Source organism: Pristiophorus japonicus, chromosome 1, assembly GCF_044704955.1.
Source record: "Pristiophorus japonicus isolate sPriJap1 chromosome 1, sPriJap1.hap1, whole genome shotgun sequence".
NCBI lineage: Eukaryota > Metazoa > Chordata > Chondrichthyes > Pristiophoridae > Pristiophorus > Pristiophorus japonicus.
Window position 1 is genome coordinate 312427631 of NC_091977.1, and position 18411 is coordinate 312446041.

The window sequence follows — 18411 nt, forward strand, 5'->3', positions numbered from 1 at the left end:
GGAGAGCACTTTCTGCTGACCTGTACAAATGTTTAATTACATGCGGTGTCAATAGCAACTGATGGCTGACAGTATAAACATTTTAGTTGCAACTGCCTAAAGCTTGACTGTACATTACTTATTAACAAGATGTTGGCTGCAGCAATTATAACGTTTTCTCCTAATGTCCCCATTTATTGTGCCACAGCAGCAGGCCCTGATTCACAATACATGCAGGCTGGAAATAACAGCTCTGGGACTTGCGAAGAACTGGCACTGGGCACGCCGTGTGATTTCGCTCAGATTGATAAAAAAGCACAGATTAGCTCTTCCTCTCACAGGCAGGAGATCCTTGAAGGTCAAAATAGCCGCCGGGATAACTGTGGGGCCTTGGAAATGATTGCACATGACGAAACAAAAGGAGAACGAATATATATATATAAAAAAGACAACTTGCTTTGCAGTTTGATTATTGTTTATAGATATGCTGAGCCAAGAATTAAACCATAGCCTTGAGGCAGCATAATTATTTACAGCTGAAGACTCATATCATTATCAGCATGTTCCTAATTGCTTGAAGTAATATCAATGTTAGTGGGTTTAACAAGTTTCTTGATACTTGGGTGGAAAATCGTATTCCTGCGTCTGCGGAGGCGATTGCTTTAATTGTCAGTGTGGGATTTTGTCAATTTGGGACTTGTCGCTGGAGAGCAATCATTGTTTTCTCTTTTCACCGAGATAATGCGGAGTAGAGTGATATGTTTTGATTTGTGCTAATGCTTATCTAAAACCCCACCTTTGTTCGGAGCATAATAAGCGCCATGTGATGAAAAGTTTGTTTCAGTGTAACCTGAATGGTGTGATGACTAATGCCTTGGGTATTTACTTAACATACGCTTTTGTTATTTTTTATCAGAGAGAGAAAAAAACTGCAGTACCTGGCAGCAGACTGGCAACTCTGATACAGTAAGTGCAAGCTGCTGTCAGAATGAACCAGATTAGTCAATCCTTATGGCGAGAGCAAATTTCAGATAGCAGCTGAAGCGTGACCATTATGATCACAGCATAGTGTTTATGCATACACAGGAACAATGATGTGACCCAGCAATCACGGAAAATACATTCCTCCATCTTTCAGGCTACGCCATGCTTAAAATTGTGGTTGGCTCACGTGGGTGAAACAAGATCAACTTGGAATTCATTGTGGTGATAGTAATTAAATTGTATATTTTGCATTTCTATAAACCCCCGAGTATTAAATGCACGGTAGCTTAAAGCCTTTTGACAGGTATTACACCACACTATCACTCTTCAGGGGTCTGCAGCAACATTTATTTTTTTGGGGTCGGCAAACATCTTAAAATGAGATAGGATTAGAATTCGCCAGTTTGTTCAAAAATGACTTTGTCCACGAGAATTTTTTTTTCGAGCGTTCCATCGTTAAATACTTCTCACAACATTCCATGAGAGTTTGAAGGGTTTGTGCATTAAACAGTATAGAGGATTGAATGAATTCATTGGAATCTTACATACTCAATAATTTCGAAAGGAGACTAAAGTTGCATGTAACCGGACACATGCTTACTGGAGTGTATCAGGGTTGACTTCACTGACTAAACGAGGGACAAATGAGAACATGATGTTAGCTTAATTCTATCAAGACCTTGCCAAGGAGATTCTTTCAATAAAATCCAGGTTGTAAATCACATTGAGATAGAGGGGTGGAAATTGATATGCGCTGCGCCTGTTTTTCTGGTGTAAAATTGGCGCAACGCATACCAATGTCGCAGTGGGATGGCCAGCGCTAATCTGCGCAGACTTTGGTCCCACTGCTAGATGAGTGGGGGCCTTTTTTAGGCGTCTGCCCAGGGTGTTAAGGCCCTTTAACTATGTAAATTAGGGGCCTAATGCCAATTACAGGGAATTAGTGGGTGATAAGTAGAGCACCCTTCGGGCTTGATCCATTCAGGATTCTTCCGCGGGCCCCCTGCAGCTGTTAACTTCAAGTAAGTTCATTTTTGTTCGGGAGTAAAAGAAATACCTATCCTGTGGAGCCAGCAGGAGTGCTCCTCTGACTCCACTGGAGTTGCAATCGGCCAACACCCCTCGCCCCCCACCCCACCGCCCATTTCCCACTCAAATTCCCCCATCCCCCTTCCCCCTTCCCCCGGTCATATTTTAGGTCTGCGGCCATTGAGGCAGGCATTGATGTCCCCGCTTGTATGCTAATGAGGCCCGAGGACCAAGTTCCATCCATCCTTGGGTTTGTTGGTTCACACTAGGCCCGAAAACGGGCAAAGACCTAAATCTAGCCCCGTCAGTGCCATCCTGCTTTAATGCTATCAAAAGCCTATAAAAAGAAAGAAAGACTTGAGTTTATATAATAATAATAACTTATATTTATATAACACCTTTAACATAGTAAAACGTCCCAAGGTGCTTCACAACAGTGTTACAAGACAAACAGATAAATTTGACACCGAACCACAAAAGAAGAATTTAAGGCAGATTTAAAGCAAAAGCTTGTTTAAAGAGGTAGGTTTTAAGGAGCGTCTTAAAGAAAGAAAGAGAGGTAGAGAGGTGGAGAGGTTTGGGAAGGGAGTTCCAGAGCTTAGGTCCCAAACAGCTACACATTGATTGGGCTAACCTAACTGGTAGCAATGTGGTGGAGGAGGATTTCCTGGAGTGTATTAGGAATGGTTTTCTTGATTAATATGTTGAGGAACCAACCAGGGAGCTGGCCTGAGTATTGTGTAATGAGAAGGGACTAATTAGCAATCTTGTTGTGCGAGGTCCCTTGGGGAAAAGTGACCATAATATGGTAGAATTCCTTATTAAGTTGGAGAGTAACAAAGTTAATTCGGAAACTAGGGTCCTGAACTTAAGGAAAGGTAACTTCGAAGGTATGAGGTGTGAATTGGCTAGAATAGACTGGCAAACGATACTAAAAGGGTTGACAGTGGATAAGCAATGGCAAACATTTAAAGATCACATGGATGAACTTCAGCAAATATACATCCCTGTCTGGAATAAAAATAAAACTGGGAAGGTGGCTCAACCATGGCTAACAAAGGAAATTAAGGATAGTGTTAAAGCCAAGGAAGAAGCAAATAAATTGGCTAGAAAAAGCAACAAACCTGAGGACTGGGAGAAATTTAGAATTCAACAGAGGTGGACTAAGGGTTAAATTAAGAGGGGGAAAATAGAGTTCGAGAGGAAGCTTGCAGGGAATATAAAAACTGACTGCAAAAGCTTCTATAAATATGTGAAGAGAAAAAGATTAGTAAAGACAAATGTAGGTCCCTTGCAGTTGGATTCAGGTGAAATTATAATGGGGAACAAAGAAATGGCAGACCAATTGAACCAATACTTCGGTTCTGGCTTCACAAAGGTATAACCTTCCGAAGGTACTTGGGGACAGTGGGTCTAGTGAGAAGGAGGAACTGAAGAATATCATTATTAGGTGGGAACTGGTGTTAGGGAAATTGATGGAATTGAAGGCCGATAAATCCCCGGGGGCCTGAAAGTCTGCATCCCAGAGTGCTCAAGGAAGTGGCCCTGGAAATAGTGGATGCATTGGTGATCATTTTCCAACAGTCTATCGACTCTGGATCAGTTCCCATGGACTGGAGGGTAGCTAATGTAACACCACTTTTTTAAAAAGGAGGGAGAGAGAAAACGGGTAATTATAGACCGGTTAGCTTGACATCAGTAGTGGGGAAAATGTTGGAATCGATTATTAAAGATGAAATAGCAGCGCATTTGGAAAGCGGTGACAGGATTGGATCAAGTCAGCATTGATTTATGAAAGAGAAATCATGCTTGACGAATCTTCTGGAATTTTTTGAGGCTGCAACTAGCAGAGTGGACAAGGGAAAACCAGTGGATGTGGTGTATTTGGACTTTCAGAAGGCTTTTGACAAGGTCCCGCACAAGAGATTGTTGTGCAAAATCAAAGCACATGGTATTGGGGGTAATATACTGACGTGGATAGGGAACTGGTTGGCAGACAGGAAGCAGAGAGTCGGGATTAACGGGTCCTTTTCAGAAGGGGACCCCAGCTCTTTACAATATTCATTAACAATTTGGATGAAGGAATAGAGTGTAATATCTCCAAGTTTGCAGATGACACTAAACTGGGTGGCAATGTGAGCTGTGAGGAGGATGCTAAGAGGCTGCAGGATGACTTGGACAGGTTAGGTGAGTGGGCAAATGCATGGCAGATGCAGTATAATGTGGATAAATGTGAGCTTATCCATTTTGGGGGCAAAAACATGAAGGCAGAATATTATCTGAATGGCAGCAGACTAGGAAAAGGGGAAGTGCAACGAGACCTGGGTGTCATGGTTCATCAGTCACTGAAAGTGGGCACGCAGGTACAGCAAGCGGTAAAGAAGGCAAATGGTATGTTGGCCTTCATAGCTAGGGGATTTGAATATAGAAACAGGGAGGACTTACTGCAGTTGTACAGGGCCTTAGTGAGGCCTCACCTGGAATATTGTGTTCAGTTTTGGTCTCCTAGTCTGAGGAAGGACATTAGGACATTCTTGCTATTGAGGGAGTGCAGCGAAGGTTCACCAGACTGATTCCAGGGATGGCTGGGCTGTCATATGGGGAGATACTGGATCAACTGGGCCTTTATTCACTGGAGTTTAGAAGAATGAGAGGGGATCTCATAGAAACATATAAGATTCTGACGGGACTGGACAGGTTAGATGCGGGAAGAATGTTCCCGATGTTGGGGAAGTCCAGAACCAGGGGACATAGTCTTAGGATAAGGGGTAAGCCATTTAGGACTGAGATGAGGAGAAACTTCTTCACTCAGAGAGTTGTTGATGCCAGTCCACTGGATATATTCAAGAGGGAGTTAGATATGGCTCTTACGGTTCAAGGGATCAAGGGATATGGAGAGAAAGCAGGAAAGGGGTACTGAAGGAATGATCAGCCATGATCTTATTGAATGGCGGTGCAGGCTCGAAGGGCTGAATGGCCTACTCCTGCACCTATTTTTCTATGTTTGTATGTTTCTAAGGCATGGCCACCAATGGTTGAGCAGTTATAATGAGAGATGTTCAAGAGGCCAGAATTTGAGGAGTGCAGATATCTTGTGGGGTTGTGAGGCTGAAACACTCTGCCTTCCCAAGCCTACTCCTGCACATCACTCCTCACACCAACCTACCCTGCAGGTGCACCCATTTCTCAATGTCTATGCATCTACCCACATCCCCATCTGAACATCCACCACTGACATTCACCCTCATCGAATGCAATGTTACATTGCAGCTGCAAATCCTGCCAGAGCCTTCTGCATTTTCTGTTGCTCCTCCAGAATCAGCCACTTTGCCGACGGCCCCCGAGGTTCAGCATCTTCGTCCAGCTGAGCAGAGATTGGAGCGTTCTGTGCCCTCTGACAAGGACTCTCCACTGCTGGCCCTGTCTCCACCTCACATGTGATGTATGAGACACCAGGTGATACCCCAACCCCCACACTCTGCCTTCCCACGCCTACTCCTGCACATCACTCCTCACACCAACCTACCTTGCAGGTGCACCCATCCCTCTACATGCTGCCTCGTGTCTATGAGATGAGCCTCTCCCTCATAGTCATGTTCAACAGATGTAGCCCATCCATCCCTTCCACTCATTCCATGTCTCTCACGCAAAGGTCTCTTGTTTCCCTCCTTGCAGGAGAAGAGAGCACAGAAGACCCGGGAGAGGCAGTGAACCGGTGATGGCCCTCCAGTCATGACACCGCTCACTTCATCATCAGAGGAGGCCCTCGCTGGGTCTGAGCCACATTGCGGAGCTGGTGGTGGTGGGAGATGGAGGGCAGGGGAACTCCAAGCTACCTGGTGACAGAATTAAATATCCTACAGTTACATGGCATACGATGTCAGCAGCCAGTGAAATATGATCATGTGCATAATGGTAACTTAAAACATTCTTATCATAACAGTTCTAATTCATGTCTTTACTCTCCCACAGGCCCATCAAGTGTCCCCCCACTGTCTAGCCAGAGGAGGAAGAAGAGGAGGGTACGGGGATATTTGGTTCAGCATTTGGGTGCCATATGGGTGCAGTGATGCAACCTAGCTAAATCGGGCCTCCTGGGCAGCCATGTGCGCTACTACTTGTGCCATATCCATTTCAGGTTCCTCCTCCTCCTCCTCCTCGTGATTCTCATGTTTCTCCACCTCCTCCAAAGAGGCTCTGCACTCTGCGCCTTGCTCCTCCAGCAGCTCTAATGTTGTGCAGAGCGCAGCATTCCACAATCATTCTGGAGACCCTGGCTGATGCGTATTGAAAAGCTCCCCTCCAGGCATCTGAAATGTATCTTCAGCATTGCGATTGCTTGTTCTATTACACATCTTGTTGCCATTTGGCTTTGATTGTAGTGTTCTTCGGCCTTATTGCTTGCCCTCCTTACAGGGTGTCTTCACCAGTATCTTCAGTGGGTACCCCTTGTCTCCAAGTAGTCAGCCGGTAAGTCTGGTCGGAGGTGCGAAGAGCTGCGGGAGGGTGGACTAGTCCTGGACGAATGAATCATGACAGCTGCCAGGGAATCTGACATGCACATGCATGATGATCTTTTTGTGGTTGCAGACGAGCTGCACATTGATGGAGTGGAAGCCCTTATGGTTCACGAACCGATCACTTCTGGTTGATCTAGGGTGCCTCGATGGCCACAGGTGCACAATTGATGATGTCATGCGCCTGTGGGAAGCCAACCAGAGCCGCAAAGCCGAGCGCCCAATCAGTAACATTGGCTTTATTAGTGGCAAAGTTCACATAAGTGCCTGCCTTGTCAAACTTGGCATCAGTCACCTGGGTGATGCATTAGTGGTTGACTGCAAAATCCTGCAAATATTTCTCACAGATCACTGGAAGGAGCCTGAGACGAAGAAGTTGAGAGTGATGGTGATTTTGACAGCCACTGGTAAGGCATGTCCACCAGGTCCTCTGAGCAGCAGGTTTTCTTCCAGCAAGGTACAAATATCTGCCATGACGTGACGCGATACTCTGAGCCTCCTGAGGCACTGGTATTCAGACATGTCCCAGAAGCTGATCCTGTGCCTGTACACCCTGTTTTGGTGGTCTTGCCTCCTGCGAGGTGCATCGCTGTGCTCATCCCCTCCCTTCTGTGGAGCAGGTCGGTGAGGAAAAGGCTGCTGCTGCTCCTGCTGGTGTTGCTGGGGCTCATTTTGCTCCTCATCTGAGGTCCAAGGTGAAACAGCATAAGCGGCACCCATGCTGATCTCATATATGACAGGTAAAGTGGAGTTCAGAGGCACAATCCTCTAATGTAGTGAGAGTGACCTTCAATGTAGTGAGAGTGACTTCCAAAGTTGTAGACATCGCCTGCAAACTCCTGAAAGCAAAGTCACAGCACAAGTGGTGTCAGCAAGATCCTTTCCTTTAGGCAAGGAAGCAGCTGTGAGGTGTGAATATCTATGTGATAAAAAAAAAATGTCAATTGTTCAGCTCCCACAATTGCCAATGTGCTCTCGCCTTGCTTTCACTGGCAAGGTTCAGCAAGCCCGGGATCCCGGGGACAGCCAGTAAAAGCTACAACAGGTTAAAAAATAAAGGGTTTTAATAGCCTCTTAACTATCTCTAAATTGGTTTAATTCGGTAACTTGCCTCTCCCGGTCGGGGTTTCTTGTGCACTGCCTAACGCACTCAAGTTAAAGGTGGAAGCCAGCGGGTTTTCAGCGGGTTGAAGCATGCTTCCCGACATGCTGTCAATTTCAGCGCTTTTAACAACTCACCCGCTCCCAAAGTTAATATTCAGCCCGAAGGAGCCAAGGCTCTCCTGTCATGAGGATATTTAAGGAAATCACGGGCACATCCAAGTCATTCCCTATTTTAAATAAACATGAAAACACCTAACTTAAGTGTTAGATTATACAGCATATTTTTTCCCAGTCAAAGCATGTAAATGCAATTCTAATCACAGAAAGTGTTAAGTTTTCTTTATGATCATACATTTCCAACAAACATATTCATAAATTATTGTAAAAACACCTGCAGCTAATAGAAGAAGAGTCTTGTTGAGTTTCTTCTTTTACTTTTAATTAAACATGTTACAGTTGACACCAGTTAACAGGAACATTTTCCCAGGTAACAATTTATACTGGATTGGGTTTCTTCTAACACAGAAATATCATTTAAAAATTAGATCTAGCTGAATCATGCACACTTTTTAGTAAGTAATAGCTTTGACATTCCAGGTTTTTTTTAATGCTAACTGACCTCCTGTGACATTGCATGTAGACAAAGGTTTATGAAAATTGCGTTCCTCTCTTGCTGTAGTTGTCTCTTTGCACGTATCCCCCTCTTTAAATCGTTCTGTCTCCCTCACTGTCTTTCGACTTGGCTTACACTTTCTCTCTTTCTCTGTCTTTCATAGGAACGTAGAAACATGATTCGGCCATTTAGCCACTCGAGCCTGTTGTTCTGCCATTCAATGAAGTCATAGCCGATCTGTGACCTAACTCCATATACCCACCATTGCCCCATATCCTTTAATACCTTTGGTTAGCAAAAATATATTAACCTCAGATTTAAAATTAACAATTGACCTAGCATCAACTGCCATTTGCGGAAGAGAGTTCCAAACTTCTACCAATTTCTCTCTCTCTGTATACAGCTTTCACACAATTTCTCTCCTTAGAAACATAGAAATTTATAGCGCAGAAGGAGGCCATTTCGGCCCATCGTGTCCACGCCGGCCGATAAAGAGCCACACCGTCCTTGGTCAGCAGCCTTGAAGGTTTAATATAAACCTATGAACAACGATGGAAAGGCAAAGAGCACCCAGCTCAACCAGTCCGCCCCACACCACTGCGACACCCCTGATACTGAAACATTCTACACTCCACCCCAATCGGAGCCATGTGATCTCCTGGGAGAGGCAAAACTTTTTTTCGTCACTCATTCTGTTTTCTTCTTTCTAGATCTTTCCTTGCCTCTGCCTCTTTCCTGTATTGTATGTCTCCCAATCTTTGTATACCCTTCATGCATATTAGTTTCCTGATATGCTCGCTTCGCACTTTTTTACATTTTAAGGACCAGGGAAGGCAGCAGAACAGCAGCCAATATGTTGAAGGTGAGGGCCTGAGCTTGGAGGGAGCAGCTATTGAGAGCAGCAGCAATGCATGCAATGGGATAGAAATTAGGGGCTTGGGATTGGACTGGAAGAGAAATGATGAGGAGCAGCTTAGATTGAGTTAGATCAGGGACTAGGCCAGGGCTGCAGGAGCGAGAGAGAAAGGGGATGGGGGGAGAGAGGGAGACATGGGAGTGGGGGGGGGGGGAGAGAGACAAACAGGGGGTAGGGGGGAGAGAGAGACACGGGGGGGAGGAGAGAGACGGGGGTGAGGGGAGAGTGACACACGGGGAAGAAGAGAGAGACACGTGGGGTGGGGAGGAGAGAGAAAAACAGTGGGGTGGGGGAGAGAGAGAGAGAGAGACACGGGGGAAAAGAGAGACACGGTGGGGCGAGAGAGAGACAGCGGGGGGGAGGGAGACATGGGGAGAGTGAAATAGACACGGGGAGAATCAAGGGACTGGGGGATACGGGGGAGAGAGACATGAGAGGGAGAGAGAGACACGGGGGGAGAGAGACACGGGGAGAGAGAGAGACACGGGGGGATTGAGGGACTGGGGGTTGGGGAGAGAGAGACATGGGGGGGAGAGAGAGACACGGGGGGGGCAGAGAAAGACACAGGTGGGAGAGCGACATGGGGGGGAGAGAGAGAGACATGGGGGGAGAGAGAGACACGGGGGGGGGAAGAGAGAGACAAGGAGGGAGAGAGAGACACGGGGGGAGAGAGAGACCGAGAGGGGGGGGAGAGAGAGACCGAGGTGGGAGAGAGACATGGGGGGAGAGAGAGACACAGGGCTGGGAGAGAGACACAGGAGGAGAGAGAGACACAGGGAGCAAGAGAGAGAAACGGGGGGGGGGGAGAGAGAAATGGGGGGATGGAGAGAGACACAGGGGGGAGAGAGAGACAAGGGGGAGAGAAATGGGGGAAGAGAGACACGGGGTGAGAGAGACAGGGGGAAGAGAGAGAAACGGGGAGAGAGAGACACGGAGGGAGAGAGAGACACAGGAGGAGACAGAGAGAGGGAGACATTGGGGTGGGGGTGGGGGGGAGAGAGAGACATGGAGGGGAGAGAGAGACATGGAGGGGAGAGAGAGACACAGGGCGAGAGAGAGACATGGGGGTGAGAGACAGACATGGGGGGGAGAGAGAGAGATATGGGGTAGGGAGAGAGACATGGGGGAGAGAGAGAGACATGGGGAGAGAGAGAAATGGGGTGAGAGAGAGAAATGGGGGGAGAAAGAGAAACGGGGGGGAGAGAGACACGGGGAGAGAGAGAAATGCAGGGAGAGAGAGAGACATGGGGGGGGAGAGAGACATGGGGAGAGAGAGAGACACGGGGGGAAGAGAGACACGGGGGGAGAGAGAGAAATGGGGGAGAGAGAGAGACACGGCGGGGGGGTAGAGAGACATGGGGGAGAGAGGGACACTGGGGAAGAGAGGGACACGGGGAGAGAGAGAGAGACATGGGGGGGGGGAAGAGAGACATGGGGGAGAGAGGGACACAGGGGGAGAAAGAGAGAGACACGGGGGGGAGAGAGACATGGGGGAGAGAGGGATACGGGAGGAGAGAGGGACACGGGGGAGAGAGGGACACAGGGGGAGAGAGAGAGAGAGACACGGGGGGGAGAGAGACATGGGGGAGAGAGGGATACGGGAGGAGAGAGGGACATGGGGGGAGAGAGAGAAACGGGGGGGAGAGAGTGACATGGAGAGGAGAGAGAGAGACACGGCGGGGAGATAGACATGGGGAGAGAGAGTGACATGGGGAGTAAAGAGAGAGACAGGGGGGGGCGCAGAGAGACCCTGTGGGGGAGGGAGACATGGGTCAGGGAGAGACACGGGGGGAGAGAGGGACAAGGGGTGGGGGAAAGAGAGGCATGGGGGGGAGAGAGAGAGAGACGGAGGGGAGAGAGAGAGAGACACGGGGTGGGGGGGCGAGAGACACGGGGGAGAGAGACAGCAAGAGTGACATGGGGCGAGAGAGAAAGAGACACGGGGGGGTGGGTGAGAGAGATTCACAGGGGGCGAGAAAGAGACAGGGGGGGGGAGAGAGAGACACACAGGGGAGGTGAGAGAGAGAGACATGGGGCGGGAGGAGAGAGAGAGAGACACGGGGGGTGGGCGCAAGAGATTCACAGGGTGGAGAGAAAGACATGAGGAGGGATAGAGAGAGACATGTCGGGGAGAGAGACACGGGGAGAGAGAGACATGATGGGGTGAGAGAGAGGCAGACACGGGGAGAGGGAGAGAGAGAAACACAGGCGGGGGGAATGAGACACGGGGGTGGAGAGAGAGAGACATGGGGGAGAGAGCAAGACACAGGGGGGTGGGGGAGAGATACATGGGGAGGAGAGAGAGAGAGAGAGACACGGGAGGCGGGAGTGAGGGACACCGGCGAGAGAGACACGGGGAGAGAGAGACATGGGGCGGGGGGGTGGAGAGAGAGAGACACAGTGGGTGTTATGTACGCTAACTGGGTTTTACCTGCCACCGGAGGACGCGACTGTTGGAGTCCTCATGGTCACTGGCAGACACGTGCAAGCCGTGTATATAATGTTGGCAGCCATGTTGAATCCTCAATTTGAGAATAAATAAACTGGAGTACGGTCATGCCCGAACTAGCTCACCGTACTTAGCCTCGTAGAATTATTTGATACTTAATTTGTCGACAATCTCAGATGTTTCACTGGGCCATGCAACTCGGAGCTGCATTGGAGGAAATGCTGTGGGACTTTTTCATGCTGGGCATTGGCCACGAGGTCATCCTTCGAAAGCTGCTGGCTGCTGAATCTCTAGACCGGAGCAGGGCCATCACGATCGCCCAGGCATGCATGTCCACGGATGAAAACTCAAAACAGATATCTTCCCAGCATCGAAATTCATCAGCAAGTACCGTGCATAAAATAATATCATCGGCAGGCAGAGCTGCACAGGGCAGGACCTACTCATCCGCGTTTGTACGACCTGTAACTGCTCAAAGTCCGCTATCAGGGGTGAATCAAATCTCGACTTGTTGGCGTTGTGGGGGCTATCATCGGACCCATCAATGCCGATTCAAGCAATACGTGTGCAAAGGCTGTGCAACAATTGGGCACCTTCAGCAAATGTGTCCGCAACCGAGCAAGCGTGCTGTGACACACCACATGGCTGAGGATGATCGATCCAGCGTGGATCAAGCGGCACAGGCAACTCAACCCAAGGTGGAGGTATGGGGTACATTATTTTACCAAAAGTCAAGTCCTCCGATAATGCTGGACGTTAAATTAAATGGGGTTCCAGTATCCACGGAATTGGACACGGGTGTAAGTCAGTCAATAATGAGCCAGTGGGCTTTCAAAAAGCTGTGGGACACTAAGGCAAAAAGACCCAAACTGAGCCCCATCAATGCAAAGCTGCGTAACAACACCAAAGAGCTCATACCAGTCATTGGCAGCGCGGCAGTAATGGTATCGTACAATGGAGCTGTGCATGATTTATCATTGTGGATCATTCCAGGCAATGGCCCAACGCTGTTCGGCAGGAGTTGGCTTGAGAAAATTAAATGGAACAGAACGATATTAAAGCCTTATCATCAGTGGATGATGCTTTGTGTTCTCAAGTGCTGAGCAAGTTTCCCTTGTTGTTCAAACTAAGCATCGGCAACTTCACAGGAGCCAAGGGGCAGATCCACCTCGGCCTGGATGCAAGACCCATCAATCACAAGGCTTGGGCGGTTCCATACAGGATGAGGGAGAAAGTCAAGATCGAACCGGACAGACTTCAACTGGAAGGGATCATATCACCAGTCGAGTTCAGCAAATGGGCCAATCCAATTGTCCTGGTGTTAAAATGTGATCGCACGGTCTGGATCTGCAGCGACTACAAAGTAACGATCAACTGAGTCTCGCTACAGGATCAGTACCGGTTACCCAAGGCTGACGACCTGTTTGCAATGCTAGCGGGGGGGGGGGGGAAGTTGTTCACCAAATTGGACCTAACCTCCACTTACATGACACAGGAGCTGGTCGAATCGTCGAAAAAACTGAGGTGCATCAACACACACAAAGGGTTGTTTATATACCACAGATACACTTTCTGAATTCGCTCGGCGACAGCCATATTTCAGAGAAACATGGAGAGTTTGCTGAAGTCTGTCCCGAGAACCGTCGTGTTCCAAGATGACATCCTGATCACTGGTCACGACGCCACCGAACACCTGCACAACCTGGAAGAGGTTCTACGTCGTCTGGACAGAGTGGGACTCAGGCTAAAACGCTCCAAGTGGGTTTTCGTGGTACCAGAAGTCAAATTCCTGGGGAGAAAGATTGCAGCAGATGGCATCAGGCCTTCGGACTCGAAGACAGAGGCCCATCAAGAATGCACCCAGACCTCAGAGTGTGATGGAGCTGCGTTCGCTCCTGGGTTTTCTTAACTATTTCGGTAACTTTCCACCTAGTTTGAACACATTGCTAGAGTCCTTGCACATGTTGCTGAGAAAGGGTAACAACTGGGTTTGGGGCAAATTGCAAGACTGAGCCTTTGAGAAGGCCAGGAACCTGCTATGTTCCAATAAATTACTGGTACACTATGACCCATGTAAGCGGTTAGTGCTGGCCTGCGACGCCTCATCATATGGGGTCGGTTGTGTGCTCCAGCAAGCCAATGTATCAGACAAACTCCAACCAGTTGCATACACGTCCAGAAGTCTGTCTAAGGCTGAAAGAGCATATAGTATGGTAGAGAAAGAGGCTTTAGCATGCCTATATGGGGTTAGAAAAATGCACCAATACCTGTTTGGGCTTCGGTTTGAGCTTGAAACAGACCACAAGCCACTCATTTCATTGTTTTCTGAGAGCTAAAGAATAAATACCAATGCCTCGTCCCACATCCAAAAATGGGCACTGGCATTATCCGCTTATGATTATGTCATCTGCCACAGACCAGGCACTGAAAACTGTGCCGATGCTTTTAGTCAGCTACCATTGCCACAACCGGGGTGGAAATGCCACAGCCCGCAGACTTGCTGCTGGTCATGGATGTCTTTGAGAGCGAGGGGTCACCCATCACGGCTCGCCAAATTAGGACCTGGACCAGCCAGGATCCTGTACTGTCAAGCATAAAAAGATGTGTCCTAAATGGAAATTGGTCTGCCATTCCCAGGGAAATGCAGGATGAAATTAAGCCTTATAGCCGACACAAAGATGAATTGTCTATTCAGTCTGATTGTCTGTTATGGGGTAATCGTGTTGTTATGCCAAAAAAAGGCAGGGAAACCATTGTGTGAGATTTACACAGTACCCACCTAGGCATTGTCATGATGAAGGCCATTGCAAGGTCTCACGTTTGGTGGCCCAGCATTGACTCGGACTTGGAGTCTTGCGTGCATCAGTTCAACACTTGCATGCAACTGAGTAATGCACCTGTGGCGGGTCCGCTGAGAATGTGGTCATGAACATCCAAACCGTGGTCAAAGATCCACATAAACTTTGCCGGCCCCTTTCTCGGCAAAATGTTTTTAGTGATCGCTTACTCCAAATGGATTGAATGCGTAATCATGTCATCCAGTACGTCCACAGCCACTAACCACCCATGGCATGCCCGACATCCTTGTCAGCGACAACGGACCGTGTTTCACCAGTTCGGAGTTCCACGAGTTTATGACCAGTAATGGCATCAAGCATGTCAGGTCTGCCCCTTTCAAACCCACGTCTAATGGTCAAGCGGAGCGGTCTGTTCAAACCATTAAGCAGAGCCTAAAACGCATGACTCACGGCTGCCTACAGACCCGCTTGTCCCGCATTCTGCTCAGTTACTGGACGAGACCCCACTCGCTCACCGGGGTCCCTCCTGCCAAGCTGGTAATGAAGAGAGGCCTCAAAACCAGGCTCTCCCTTGTACACCCGAATCTCAATGATTATATCGAAACCAGAAGGCAACGGCAGCAATGGTACCATGATCGTGCGGCCATATCATGTGACATTGCTGTTCATGACCCTGTGTTTGTCCTGAATTATGGTCATGGTCCAAAGTGGGTTACTGGCACAGTTTTGGCCTAGGAGGGGAACAGGGTGTTTGTAGTCAAACTGTTAAATGACACGGGGGGAGAGAGAGAAACACGGGGGCGGGGGGGTGGAGAGAGACACGGGGGGGGAGAGAGACAAGGGGTGTGGGAGAGTGACCCACAGGGGGGAGAGGGAGAGGCACAGCGGTGCGGGAGAGAGACTGGGGATGGAAGAGACAAGGAGGACAGAGAGATATGGCGGGGGAGAGAGCGATACCGGAGGAGAAAGAGAGACACAGGGAGAAAGAGTCACGGGGAGTGGGGGGGGCGGGGGGGTAGAGAGACACGGTGGGGGGGAGAGAGACATGGGGGGAGAGAGAGAGACACGGTGGCGGGGTAGGGGGAGAGAGACATGGGGGAGGTGGGAGAGAGACACGGGTGTGGGAGAGTGAGACACAGAGGAGAAATGGAGAGACACGGGGAGGGGCGGGGGTGCGGGAGAGAGACTGGCGTGAGGGCGGGGAGAGACAAGGGGGCGAGAGAGACATGAGGTGGGGGGAGAGAGAGACACTGGAGGACAGAGAGAGACACGGGGTGGGGGTGGAGGGAGAGAAAGACACGGAGGGGGACAGGGAGAGAGATCTGGGGTGGGGGAGCGGGGAGAGAGAGAGACAGAAGGGAGAGAGAGACATGGTGGGGAGGGAGACACACAAGGGGGAGAGAGAGACATGGGGGTGGAGAGAGATACAGTGTGGGGGAAAGAGACACGGGGGGGAGAGAGAGGGACACGGGGGGAGAGAGAGACACTGGGGGAAGAGTGAGGGTCATGGGGGGAAGAGAGAGACACGTTGGGGGGGAGAGACAGACATGGGGGACAGAGAATCACAGCGGGGAGGAGAGACAAGGAGGGGAGAGAGACATGGGGAGAGAGAGACACGGGGGGGGGAGAGACACAGGTGGGTAGAGAGAGACACATGGGGGTGGAGAGACACAGGGGAGGGGAGAGAGAAACGGGAGAGAGAGGGTCACGGGGGGGTGGAGAGGGAGACACGGCAAGGGAGAGAGAGACAGGGGTGGGGGGAGAGAGAGACACGGTGGGCGGGAGCGAGAGAGACATGGGGGGGAGAGCCACAGGAGGTGAGCGGGGGAGACATGGGGGGGAGAGACAGAGACACAGGGGGTAGAGAGACACGGGGGAGGGGAGAGAGACATGGGGGGGAGAGAGATACACGGGGGGGGAGACACGGGTTGGGGGGAAAGATAGGGGGGGGAGAGAGACACGGGGGTGGGGTTGGGGAGAGACACCGGGGAGCGAGAGAGAGACACTGCGGGGGAGAGAGAGAGACATAGGCTGGGAGAGAAACGGGGGAGAAAGAGACAGGGGAGAGAGAGAGAAAGAGACACAGGGGAGGGAGAGAGATGTGGTGGAGAGAGAGAGACCCGGGTGGTGGGGTGGGGGGGGTGGAGGTGGGGGGAGAGAGAGACACGGGGGAGAGAGAGTCATGGGGCGAGAGAGAGAGACACGGGGAGGGAGAGACATGGGGTGAGAGAGAGACAGGGGAGAGGGACAGAGACACGGGGAGAGAGAGACGGGGGGGGGGGTCGGGGGGGGGGAGGTGGGTGAAAGGGAGAGACATGCAGGGGGTAGAGAGAGACATGGGGTGGGGGGGAAGAGAGAGACACGGTGGAGAGAGAGACCCGGGGGTGCGGAGAAAGAGAGAGACATGGGGAAGAGAGAGAGACACGGGGGGAGAGAGAGAAACACGGGGGGAGAGAGAGACAGACAGGGGGAGGGCGATCGGGGGGTGGGGGAGAGACGGGGAAGAGAGAGAGAGTGACATGGGGGAGAGAGAGAGAGAGAGCGACATGGGGGAGGGAGAGAGAGGCACGGGGGAGTGAGGGAGGGACGCGGCGGGGGAGAAAGTAACGGGTGTGGGGAGACACAGACATGGGGAAGAGAGCAAGACATGGGTGGGGAGAGACAGACACGGGGGGGAGTGAGAGAGTCACGGTGGGAGAGAAAGACACGGGGTTGGAGGGGGAGAGAAATGGGTGAAGGGTGGAGAGAGAGACACAGGGGGTGGGGAGAGAGACATGGGGTGGGAGAGAGGGACATGTGGGGGGGGTGAGAGCGACACGGGGGGGCACGAAGAGAGACATGGGAGTAGAGAGAGACACTGGGAACAGGTGAGTGTAAAGTCCTGTCCCTGCAGTACAGATTCACACGAGGCACATACTGAAGTCAAGGTCACTCAGGACCTGCACCTTTATTACACAGCTCTCGAATGCCACACTTGCCTGAGACCCGTCCTGATATACCTGTCTGGGACAGGTATATCCAGTGTCTCCTGCAAGTGCACCTCTGGTGGTAATGTAAGCTTGTGGTTACAGGTCATCTCTAGTTATAGTCATGTATAGCATGGTAAGATACAGTTATGTACAGTAGTGTGAGATACATGACAGAGAGAGTCACGGGAGGCAGGGAGAGACACAGGGTAGGGAGAGACACGGGGGGAAATGGGTTGGGGGAGAGGGACATGGGGGGGAGAAAGACATGGAAGGAGAGAGAGAGATGCGGGGCGCAGAGAGACAGACACGGGGAGAGAGACACGGGGGTGAGAAAGACGCGGGGGGGAGAGAGAGAGATGCAGGGAGGGGGGAGAGAGACACGTGGGAGAGAGACACGGGGGAATGAGAGAGAGGCACGGGGGACGGAGAAACACGGGTGGGCGAGAGGAGAAGGAGAGAGACACGAGGAAGAGAGAATCAGGTTAGTGTTGTGTATAGAAGAACTCCACGAGGCTGAATACTGTGAGCTCAACTTAGTGTGAGCTTAGTCTTCTTTATTACAACTCCAGAGTGCCTAAACAACATGGCAGCCAACCTTTTATACTGGCCTTGCACATGTGTGCAGGTGACCATTAGGATTCCAACAGTCGCGCCCTCTGGTGGCAAGTATTATATCGTTACATACATAACATTACTCCCCCCGAAAATCTTCGGTACAAGTTATTTACAAGTTGAGGCGATCCGGAGCCCTTCACTCCCTGGTTGATTGTCTAAGTTCAAACCCTGGCGTGTGTGAGTTGGCCGGACCATTGCTGCACTGCACCGCGGCTGGTCTGACCGGACTGTCAGGAACGGTGGGTTCATCCTCGCGATTGACAGCGAGGTCGATTGCTGGTTGGGTGTGTGTTGGTGGATCGTCGATGGTGATATCCTCTTCAAGTCGTTCCTGGTTGTCAGTAAATCGCAATTTGGTCTGATCCAAATGCTTTCTGCATGTTTGGCCATTTAACAATTTGATTATAAACACCCTATTCCCTTCCTTGACCAAAACAG